Consider the following 12,950-nt stretch of genomic DNA (forward strand, 5'->3'; position numbering starts at 1 on the left):
TTTAACAAACTCCAAGCACAAGGCACATGAAAAATAACACCAAGGCACATCACAATCAAATTGCTCAAAACCCCTGTAAAAGAGAAAAATGTTTAAATAGCCAGGAAAAAAAAGACTCTTTATGTAGACAGGAACACACATAGGGATGGTAGCAAATTTCTCATTATAAAAAGACAAGCAAGACAGTGGAACATCATCTCTAAAGCACTGCCAGAAAAAACTCTCAGCCTAGACTCCTATACCCATAGGAAATATATTTCAAAAATGAAGATAAAAAAAGACATTTTGAGACTTACAAAGCCAAAATAATTCATTACCACATAACATGAAGTGCTCAAGGAAGTCTAACAGGCAGAATAAAGATAGAAATACAGATGTACAGAAAGAAATTAAGGGACCAGAAATGGTAACTACATGGGTAAATATATAAGATTATTTCTTATTATTTAAATCTCTTCAAAAGAAAATTGTTTAAATAATAGTAATAGAAATGTAGGGTGGAGTTTATAAAATATATAAAATCACATAGATTACAATAATAACAAAAAGGCCAGGATACCTAAAAATAATACTGTTGTAAGGTTCTTATGCTATACTCGAAGTGGTATAACACCCCTTAGAGATAGCCTGTGATAGGTTAAAGATGTATTCCATAAATCCTAAAGCAACCACCAAAACAACAAAACAAAAGAGTTATAATTAACAACCCAGCAGGTGTTGAAGTGGAATCACAAGTAATACTCATTTTACCAAAAAGAAGTCAGAACAATAGGGGTAAAAGGGGAACAAAGTACAGAAGAATCAAACAGAAAACAAAAGCACGATTTAAAGCTAACCATGTCAGTTATCATAGTAATTTTAAAGGGTCTAAATACTCTAATTAAAAGCCAAGCACAATGAGACATAACCTCACACTGTTAGTGTCGCCATCATCAAAAAGACGAAAGATAACAAATGCTGGTGAGGATGTAGAGAAAAGGGAACCATCGTGCACTGTTGGTGGGATTGTAAGTTGATGCAACCACTATGAAAAACAGTATGGAGAATTCTCAAAAAATTAAAAATAGAACTACCATATGATCCAGCAGTTCCACTTCTGGGAATAGATCCAAAGGAAACAAAACACTAACTTGAAAAGATATATGCACCCCAAGTTCATAGCAGCATTATTTACAATAGTCAAGGCATGGAAACAACCTAAGCGCCCACTGATGGATGAATGGATAAAGTAGAATGGATAAAGTAATTGTGGTATATACGTATACACATATATATATGTATATATATATATATGTGTGTGTATATATGTGTGTATATATATGTATATACACACAGTGTAATATTATTTAACCATAAAAAACAAGGAAATCCTACCATTTACAATAACATGGGTGGACCTTGATGGCATTGGATGGCATTATGCTAAGTAAAATAAATCAGACAGGGAAAGACAACTAAGAAAGAAGTACTGTATGATCTCGCTTATATGTAGAATCTAAAAAACAAAACAAAACAAAAAAACTCCAAACTCATAGAAAAGGAGAGCAGACTTGTGGTTACCAGAGGTGGATGGTAGGGGGAGGAGGAATTGAGGAAAGTGGTCAAAAGGTACAAACTTCCGGTTACAAGACAAATAAGTACTAGGATGTAATGTACAGCACGATGGCTATAGCTAACACTGCTGTGTGTATGACATATAGGAAAGTTGTTAAGAGAGTATATCATAAGAGTTCTCACCACAAGAAAAAAAGTTTTCCCTTCTTTTCATTTTTTTTTTTTTGTATCTATATGGAAAAATGGATATTAGCTGAACCTATCGTGGTAATTGTTTCACAATATATACTGTCCACAAAAAAAAACATTTTAAATATAAAGACACAAGTCATTTAAAAGCAAAAGTATAGCAAAGTGACATGCCATAAAGAAATTAATCTGAATAAAGCTATAGATGCTAGATTAATATCAGAATAAGTAGATTTTAGACCACAGAATATTACTACCAAAAATGACATTAATTCACAGTGGTGAAGGGGTCAGTTCGTCAATAGGATATAACATTCCTAAAAATTTATGTTCCCACTAACAGAGCTTCAAAATACTTGAAGCAAACACTGATAGAACTGCAGCGAGAAATAGACAAATCCATAATAACAGTCAGAGATTTCAATACTCCTCTCTTGATAATTAATAGAACAGACAGGAAGCCAGTAAGGGAACAGAAGACTTTAACAACACTGTCAACCAACTTGACCTAATTGACATCTATAGAACATTCAACTGATCGACATCAGAATACATAGTTTTTTCATGAGCAACAGAACATTTACCATGATAGATCATATTCTAGGACCCAAAACAAGTTTCAATAAATTTAAAAGGATTTCAGTCTAACAAAGTATGCAGTTAAACTAGAAATCAATAATAGAAATATCTCCAGAAAAATTGCTAAACATTTGGAAACTAATTTACACACTTCTAAGTAACACATGGGTCAAAGAAAAAAATCTAAAGGGAAATTAGAAAGTATTATGAAACGAATAAAAATGAAAATGCAACATGTCAAATCAATGACCTCAGAGTCCGCCTTAGTAAGCTGGAAAAAAAAAGAGCAAATGAAATGGGACATATATAAAAGAAATGAAATTAAAAATTGGAAATCAATGAAATAGAAAATGAAACCAATAGAAAAAAATTGATGAAATTAAAAGTTGATATTTTAGAGGAGGTGTGGGAGGAAGTGATTACAAAGGAGCATGAAGAAATTTTGGGGGATGTCATATATATTCATTATCTTAATTGTGGTGATAGTTTACCAGGTGTATACATATGTTAAAACATATCAAACCATACACTTTAAATGTACACATATTATTAAATTTCAGTTATACATCAATAAAGCTAAGATAATAACCAACTTTAAAAATAACAAATAAAGTGTTTCAATCAAAAGTTAAAAATCTACTCATAGAAAAATGTAGCATGGCTTCTGTTTCCACTTAGGATATAGAAAATCACTAGGGATATAGAAAGCACAAGAGAAGAAACCAAATAACCTTCAAAATCATAGTTTCCAAACCCATCAGAGAGATAAGAATGCAAAGAAGCCTAAATGAACTGAAATCCAGATATTGACAAGCCCCTCTTAGGAGAAAGGAGAAAAATATTTAAAAATAAATATTTTTAAGATTTATTACCATTAAGATATCAAATATCACCGAATTGATCTATAGATTCAACATAATTCCAACCAAATTCTAGAAAGCTTTTTAAAAGAAACTGACAAGTTAATACTAAAATTTATATGAAAATGCAATCGACTTTTATAAAAATAAACAAAAAAAATAAAATAAAATAAAACAAATTTGGAAGACTTATTCTACCTGATTTTGAGACTTCATATACAGTCATGTGTGGTCAATGATGGACTGCATATATGATGGTGGTCCCATAAGATTCCAACGGAACTGAAGAATTCCTTTCCTCTGGTTCGTAGCTGTTGCAACATTGTAGCACAACACATTACTCACCAGTTTGTGGTGCTGCTGGTGTAAACAAACCTACTGTGCTGCCAGTCATATAAAAACATAACATATACAATTATGTACAGTACATAATACTTGATAATGATAATAAACAACCATGTTACTGGTTTATGTATTTACTATCCTATACTTTTTATCATTATTTTAGAGTATACTGTTCTTCTCTGCTAATTCTAACATCTCTTTCAGTTCTGGGTTGGTTTTAATTGGTTGCTTTTTCTTCTAATTATAGATCGTACTTTCCTGCTTCTTTGCATGCCTGATAGTTTTGGATTGGTTGTCTGACGTTGTGAATTTTATCTTGTTGAGTGATGGACTGTTTGTCTTCCGACAAATATTCCTGAGCTCCATTTGTCATTAGGTTACGTGGAAACAGTTTGATCCTTTAGGGTCCTGCTTTTGAGATTTGCTAGACAGGCTCTGGGGTTTAGTGTAGGGCTAATTATTACCCACCACTGCAGCAAGACTGTTCCTAGGATTCTATCCAATACCCCATAAATTATCCACCAGTCTGGCAGTGGGAACAGATACAATTTTGGCCCCACTCGAACGCCAGACACTGTTGCCTCTAATCCTTTCGGGAGGCTCTTTCCTTAGGCTCCGGTAGTTTCTTCACATGCATGCCTCCATCATACTCTGCTGACCACTCAAGAAGGACACTTTGCAGCTCTCTCCTCCCTGCTACTCTGTCATGATTATTCTATCTGCCTTGGTCTCCTGGAATCTCAGTTCTGTCTCCTCAATTCGAGGAATCTTCTGGGCTCTGCCTTAGTTCCATCTCTCTGTGTTGTGGTCTGGAAACTCAAGGCAATTAGGGGACTTGCTTCTTTTGTTTCCCATCTCTCAGGGATCACTAGCCTTTGCTGCCTAATGTCTAGTGACATAAAACCATTGTTTCATATATTTTGTCTGTTTTTGAAAAAAATTTAGTTGTTTCAAGCATGAGAGTAATTTATATCTTATTATTCCATTTTATCTGGAAACTAAAGTTAATCATTTTTATTTCCAGAGACAGTTCTCCCTGCCCCATTGTGTGGCCCTCTTTGTCCTCATGATCACTCACCCCAGCCTCCCCTTTTCTACTTCTCCTCCTTTCTCAGCCCTTTCCTTGACCCCAGATCCTGGTAGAACATTCCCCCAGTGAGAAGAATTTCAAAGTAGCTCCATAGGATTTACATTCTAGTTTTTAACTTTGAGTAGGTCCCTCATATAGTCCTGTTAATCATTCTGGAAGGTATGTATTTATAAGTAGAAAGAGTATAAGAACGTTACAATTGTTATTACAACTCTATTCCAGTGTTCAAAAAAGTTGGAGACCCAATCTGATTGTGTTTGGATATAGGGCCTTTTGAAAGGTAATTGAAGTTAAATGAAGTCATAAGAGTGGGCCCCTAACCCAAGATGACTGGTGCCCTTATAAGAAGAAGGAGAAACACCAGAGATGCATGCACAGAGAAAAGGCCTTGTGAGGACACAGCGAGAAGGCAGCCAAGGAGACCCAAATAAAACTTCTAGAAATGAAAACTACAAGTCTGAGATGAAAAATGTAATACACTGGATGGAATTAAGGGCATGTCAGACATTGCAGAAAACCAGATTTGTGAATTTGAAGTCTTAGCAATAGAAACTATCCAAGAACACTTTCCACTTATAAAAAAAAAGTATTCTACAGAATACTTGACCAATATTCAAAACAGGCAAGGTCATCAAAAACAAGGAAAGTCCGAGAAACTGTCATATCCAAGAGAAACCTAAGGAGACATGACAACTGAATATAATGTGATTGATATCCTATGAATAATGGGATCCTGGAACTAACTACAACAACAACAAAAGGACGTTAGGTAAAAACTAAGGAAATCTAAATAAACTAGGGACTTCAGTTAAAAATAAAGGTATCAGTATCAGTTTGATAATTGTAACAAATGGACCATATTAATGTAAGATGTTAATAACAGGGGAAACTGGGTGTGGGGTACATAAGAACTTTATGTAGTAACTCATGTGTCTAATATGAACTCATGAGGGAAGATAGAATGAATGATAATGAAAACAATATATCCAAATGGGGGGATTGCAGCTAAGGCTGTACTTAGAGAAATATGTATATGTTTAAATAGCTATATTTTGTAAAGTATTATGTAAACTACAAAAAAGAGTAAATAAAATCCAAATTAGGTAGAAGGAAGGAAATAATAATGATAAGAGCCGAAATCAATGAAATAAGAAATGGACAAACAATAGAAAAAGTTAGTTCTCTGAAAGGATTTATAAAATTTTAACACCAGCAAGATAGATCACAGCAAAAACAGTGAAAAAACAGAAATTACTTATACCAGTAAAGAAAGAGAGACGTCACTACAGACCTTATGGACATAAAAAGAACAATAAGGGGAGCTGGCCATGCTATGGCAGTGTCCCATATAAAGTAGAGGAAGATGGACACGGATGTTAGCCCAGGGCCAATCTTCCTCAGCAAAAAGAGGAGGATTGGCAACAGATGTTAGCTCAGGGCTAATCTTCCTCACACATGCACACAAAAAAGAATAATAAGGAAATATTATAAACCTTTTTTTTTGCAAACAAGTTCAACATTTGAGATGAAATTCTTTGTAAAGTACAACTAAACAAAATTTACACAATAAGAAATATGAAGTCTGCATACATCTGTTAAAGGAATTGAATACTTAAAGGAAATACAACAACAGTCTTACACAGAAAGTAGACAAAATGGAAACACTTTCCATCTCATTTTATGGGGTGAGTATAACCCTGATTCCAAACCAGACAAGGACATTGCAAGAAAGAAAAACTACAGACCAAATACAATGAACAAAAATGCAAAACTCCTTAATAAAACTTTGGGATATCAAACCTCCCACAAGATAAAAATATATTATGAATAAGTGGGCGTATCCCAGGAATACATTGTTGGTTTATCTATTAGAAAAATCAATGTATTTTACCAATTAAGAGGTTAAAGGAGAAAAATGTCATAAATCATCACAATAGATACAGCAAAAGGATTCATGATAAAATGTTATCAGCAAAATAAAAGAAGAAAACTTTTCCAATTTAATAAAGGGCAACTACAAAAACCTACAGTGATCATATGTAATGGTGAGAGAACAAATGCTATCTTCATAAGAGCTGGAACAAGGCAAAATACATGCTCACCCTTTCAATTCAATATTTTGGAAGTACAAGCCAGTGCATTAAGACAAGAAAAAGAAAAAAAAAAAAAGACATAAATTGTGGAAATAAAAAAAGTAGAACTGCCTTTACTCACAGGTGACATGATCACCTTTGTAAAAAGTCCTAAGAAATCCACAAGAAGAAGAAGGAGAAATCTTGAGTGAATTTAGAAAGATTGTAGTACACTAAGTCAATATACAAAATCAAGCGTATTTTTTTATACTAGGAAAAATCAGTTGGAAAATTAATTTTTACATACCACTTATAACATTTTGGGATGGTTAGAGATAAATACTTAGGGATACATTTAACAAAATATGTGTAAGACCTGTACACTGAGAACTATATGGCATTTTCTAGATAAATTAAAGAAGACTTTAATAAATATATTATATATCATATTAATGAGTTGGAAGATTCAATATATTTAGGATGACAATTTTCCCTCAAGGTAATCTGTAGAATCAAAGGCAACCTCAATAAAAAATCTCAGCAGACATTTTAGCAGAAATTAACAAGCTGATTCTCAAATTTACATAGAAATGCAAAAGATCTAGGATGGGCCAAAATAAAATCTTGAATAAGAAAAAGGAATTTTCCAGGGTGATGAAATGTTTTATATCTTGATAGGCATGTGAGTTAAACAGATGTATGCATTTGGCAAAACTCGTTGAACCATACATGTATGAACCAGTACAGTCTTCATACTATATGTAAATTACACCGCAACTAAAAGGTATAAAAATTAAACAAATAAAAATATAACTAGTCCCCAGATGGTTTACTAAGCACATTATACCAAATATTTTAATACATAATAATTTCCATCTTGTTCTGATTGTTCCAGGCAAATAGAGGCCACGCTTCCTGGAGTACCTATGAATGCTACACAAATAGTCTCATTCCAGGTACTTGGTGGAGGACAGGATCTACTGTCTTGGAAATTAGGCCAGATTACACTAGTTTGCTAGCCTGTGAGAATCCTACAGATAGGGAGCAGATGAGTATATAATCCAACTTCATTCAGTTTCCATTCTCCCATCTCTTGTCAGTGCTCCCCATTGGCCAAACCCAATGGAAACCAGAGAGCCAGGGAGCCCTTTAATACAGAGAGGCCTCCCAGGGCACAGGGCAGCATAGAGAAAGACAGAGAGAATTTAGAAGGGCAAACAGAAGATGTCCACTGCAGAACCATATAGTTTTTAAGTGGGTTGAATTGTTAAAAATTCAGGAGCCTAGACTAAAAACAAATCTGGGCTATTATCTTTTGATGATTCGTCTCTGAGATTCCAAATCTATGTTGCTGGCTTCTTTCCCAGTCTTCTCTGCTTAGCTGGTAGTTTTTAGCGGGTGCACAGTGTCAAGGGGTCAAATACAAACCTGTCAATTGCATCTGTGCATGACCTCTCATGTTCTGAGAATGACTACAATGCAGGGTCATATCTCTGTCCTTCCCAATACATTGAGGATGCGGAGAGAACACATCTTGTTCTCACAGCCCCTAGGAGATTTCGCTCACATGAAGTTATTTATTCCCATTCCATTTACAGTGGGTTGAACTGTCCCTGCCCAAAAGACATCAGGTCCAAGTCCTAAGCCCGAGTACCTGGGAATATGACCTTTTTTGGAAATAGGATCTTTGCAGATGAAGTTACCATTTCAAAGATGAGATCATCCTGGGTTTCCTGGGTGACTCTCTAATCTAATGGCCAGTGCTCTTTTAAGAGAATAGAGGGTAATGGACATAGAGAGATGTCATGTGAAGACAGGGAGCAGAGGTTGGAGTGATGTGTCTACAAGTTAAGAGCATTAGTCTGCTTGGGCTGCAGTAACAAAATACCTAGACTGGGTGGCTTAAATGACAGAAATGTATTTTCTCACAGTTCTGGAGGCTGGAGTTCTGGAGACAGGGGTGTCAGCATGATCAGGTTCTGGTAAGGCCCTCTTTCTGGCTTGCCGGGTGCTGACTTCTCACTGTGTGCTCGCATGGCCTTTCTCTGGTGCATGTGCACAGAGAGATAAATCAAGTTCTCTGGGGTCTCTTTTATAAGGACAATAATGCCATAGACCACAGCCCTGCACTCATGACCTAATCACTTCCCAATACCATCACATTGGGAGTTAGGGCTTCAACATATGAATCTGCGGAGATACAAACATTCAGTCCGTAATACCAAGGAACGTCAAAGATTGCCAAGCAGCAATCAGAAGCTAGAGAGAGGCATGGAACAGCTTCTTTGCCAGAGCTTCCAGAAGGAACCTACCCTGACTACACCTTGATTTCAGACTTCTGGCCTCCAGAACTGTTAAAGAATAAATTTCTGTTGTTTTAAGACACGCGGTTAGTGGTAATTTGTTAGGGCAGCCCTAGGAAACTATTATGCCATTTACATATAGTAATAGTTTATTGCAATATGCTCTCTATAATTAATGAATCTCATAGAAAATTATCACAGTTTTGCCTATACCAGGGAAAGTTGTAATTATTTCTTAAAAAGTCACAGTCCCCACTTCAAATATGTATTCATTTTATAACGTTTTTCACCATTTATGCCTTCACTAAAATAATGTTCTTTAACTATATTGTCTACCACTGAACAGATTTCATCATCATTAAATACCCCAAGGCTTAGTATTAGACAGAGGTTATATTTTAAAACGAGATAAGGAGCATTTAAAAATATTTACAAAAGTGAATATATTCTGCATTCAGCAAACATTTCTTATGCACCTCTTCATTTTCTAAGTGCCAGGTACTGTTCTAGGAACTGGATACAACAGTGAACAAAACAGACATATTCCAGCTCTCATGGAATTTATAGGCTAGAGGGCTCAACTGACAATAAACAAATCAGGAAAAGCATATGATATGGAGGTGGAGGTCAGTGTTATGAAGGATAATATAACCCTATATGGGAGGAAAGAGGTGTGTGTGTGATTCCAGGTAGGATGTTCAGAGAAGACCTTTCTGTAACAACACATTTAAGCAGGGACTGGAAATCATAATAGAGTGAGCCTAAGAGTAGCTGGATAAGAGCACCCCAAGCATTTGGAACAGCAAGGACCAAGGTCCTGAAGTGAAAGTACGCATACCAATGTCAGGAATAGCATGGAGACTAGAAGAATAAGACTCAGATGACCAAATCTTGGAGTGATGAGGCCTTAGAGACTATTGTCAGAGCATTGGATTTTCTTCTGTGCTTTTGGAGGGGTCTGACCAGAGAAGGGATATACTTGGATTTAGGTTTCAAAAGACAAAGGATTTTTTCAACTGCTATGGGGTGAATAGACTAAATGTTCCCAGTAAGAGATGATGGTGGCATGGATTAGGGTCATGATGGTGGCATGGATAAGGGTCACAATGGTGGCATGGACTAGGGACATGATGGTGGCATGGTTAGGGTTGTAGCAGTACAGATGGTGAGAAGTGATCAGATTTGAATATGCTTTGAAAGTTGAGCCATCAGGAATTGGGATTGGATGTGGAGGGTGAGATAAAGAGAGAAACCAAGGATATCTAAGGTTTTGGGCCAACCCTCATTTCTAAACTTTATACTCTCATATGCAACTAGGTAGAGGCTGGGGATGAGTTTTGGAGTCCTTAGTACATGGGTGTTATTTAAGGCATAAGAACTCTAAGCTAAAGAATAAGGTTAATAAGAGAACAGATGAGGGCCCTCAGTGGTGCCCCAAAGTTTAGAATTTGAAAAGATGGAGGAAGACCTAGCAAAAGACCGAAAGAAGGAGCAACTAGTGAGGTAGGAGGCAATACAAGAGAGTGTTTTGGCTAGAGCATGAGATGGGTATTCTCATACAGCACCCACAGAGTGTACCAGGGTTATCCCCAAGGGGAAGCAACTTGTAGCGTGTATCATGAGCTGAAAAATGTTCCTAAACTGGTACTTCGAGAGCAAACTTTGTGGATTCAATCCTAAATAAACAAATACAACACTATCACAAATTTGTACATAAAGCTGTACATGATAATGCGATTTGCAATGGTAGAAACAGGAAGATGTGCAACAAGTATGGAAGATGCCCATGATGGAATGCTAGAATCCTACAAAACATATTGATGAAGACTGTGGCCCACTATAGATACACTGTGAGCATTTAATAAGAAACAGGGGTTCTGGTTCTAGAAATGCACATTCTACCCAGTCTTCTCACTGAGAGCCACTGCAGTTCCTGGATAGAGTGCACGGAGCAGCTATCTGAGAATTCTGAAACTTCAGTGGTAGCAGGCAGATTGGGTAAGGAGACTAGTATTCAAGGTTTCACCAAACCAGCAGTGAGTTTACTATTTTTGTTCCTGGTATCTCTTTGCCCAAACTCAGATGTAGCCTGATACCCAGCAGTACACTGGGTATGGACAGAAAGAGCCTCACTTTCTGGTCTGAGAAGCAGGAAAGGGAACCTGTAAAGGTGAAAAGGAAAGAGAGGTTTTGTGGTTTTTTTGGTCTTCTTTCCTACCTCAGCCCCCAGTCAATATTACACCATGGTGGTGATGGTGGCAGCAGAGGCAACTGAGGGCAGGCAAGCACCTAAAACTCTGATGGAGATGACTCTTCTCTCTGACTAGAGGAGATGTGTTCCCAAGAGTGTGGAGAATGTCTCAATTGCTATTTGCTTTTCTTTATCAGGACTCTGCAACTTGTCCCCGGAAAAAAAAAAGAAAAAACATAGCTGCAGGAAGTGCGTGGCAGAGTGGGGAAATTACAGTCTCAGTTTTCTGACTGGAAGACCAAGAAGGAAGGTCCCAGGAAGTTGGAAAGAGTGGAGAAGATTGTGGAGAGGAGTGAGATCAAGAGAGAAAACTCGTACAGTTGTGTATCCACTCCTGAACAGTTCCATATCTATCTATTAAAAAAAACCTTGAATTTGTAGTTAAAAACCTTTGAAAAAGAAAACTCCATGCACACATGGTTTCACTGGTGAAACTAGCAAATTTTTAAAGAAGAACTAGCACAAATTCTACATAATGACTTCCAGAAAATAGATTTTATGAGATTTACATTACCCTGATCCCAAAACTAGTCAAAGATAGTACAAGAAAAGAAAACTATAAACCAATATTCCTCTTGATGATAGATATAGAATTCCTCAACAAAATACTGACAAATTGATTCCAGCAAAACATAAAAAAGAACACAATACTATGACAAAGCAGAATATATCCTGGGAGTGCAAGGCTGGTTCAATATGCCAAAAATAGACAATGCAGTCCACCATATTAACAGACTAATGAAGAAAAACCATACGACCGTATAAATTGATGCAAAAGAAGCATTTGACAAAATTCAACACCCACTCATGATACAAACATTCAGCAAACTAGTACTAAAAGGGAACTCCCCCCAAAGGCATCTGCAAAAGCCTTCATCTGACATCATACTTAATGGTGAAAGATGGATTTTTTTCCTCCAAAGATCAAAAACAAGGCAAGGATGTTCACATCTACCTCTTTTATTCATTATCCCACTGGAAGTCCTTACCACTGTAATTAGTGATAAAAATAAATAAGTGGCGTGTGAATTGGAAAGGAAAAGGAAAGCTATTCCTATTAGCAGGATACAGTATTATCTATATAGAATATCCAATGGAATCTACAAAAAAACTCCTAGAAATAATAAGTGAACTAATAAGGTTGTAGAATGCATGGTCAATGCCAAAAATCAATCATATTTCTATATACTAGCAGTGAACAATGGAAATGGAAATTTTTTAAAAATTCACAATACTTTTAAAAAATGAAATACTTACAAAGAAATCTACCAAGCCATATGTAGGATCTGAATGCTGAAAATAACACAACATTGATGAAAGAAATCAAAGAGGGTATAAATAAATTGAGGGACTAATTATGTACACTGATTGAGAAACTTATATATTTAAGGTATTAATTCTCCCCCAATTGATCTACAGATGTAACTCCATTCCCAACAAAACCCTGGTAAGATTTCTTGTAGATACAGATAAGCTTGATTCTACAAGCTATATGGAAAGGCAAAGGAACTAGTATAGACAAAATTTTTTTGAACAAGAAAGACAAATTTGGAGAACTCATATTATTTGATTTTAAAAATTAATATAGAACTACAGTAATCATGGAAGGTGAAGGGATAAATACATAGATCAATGGAACAGCAAGGACAATCCATAAATAAACCTACGCAATTGACTTTTGACAAAGGTACAAAGGTAATTCAATGC

The sequence above is a fragment of the Ceratotherium simum genome, chromosome 3 (genome assembly GCF_057802395.1).
Source record: "Ceratotherium simum simum isolate JZ-2026a chromosome 3, ASM5780239v1, whole genome shotgun sequence".
NCBI lineage: Eukaryota > Metazoa > Chordata > Mammalia > Perissodactyla > Rhinocerotidae > Ceratotherium > Ceratotherium simum.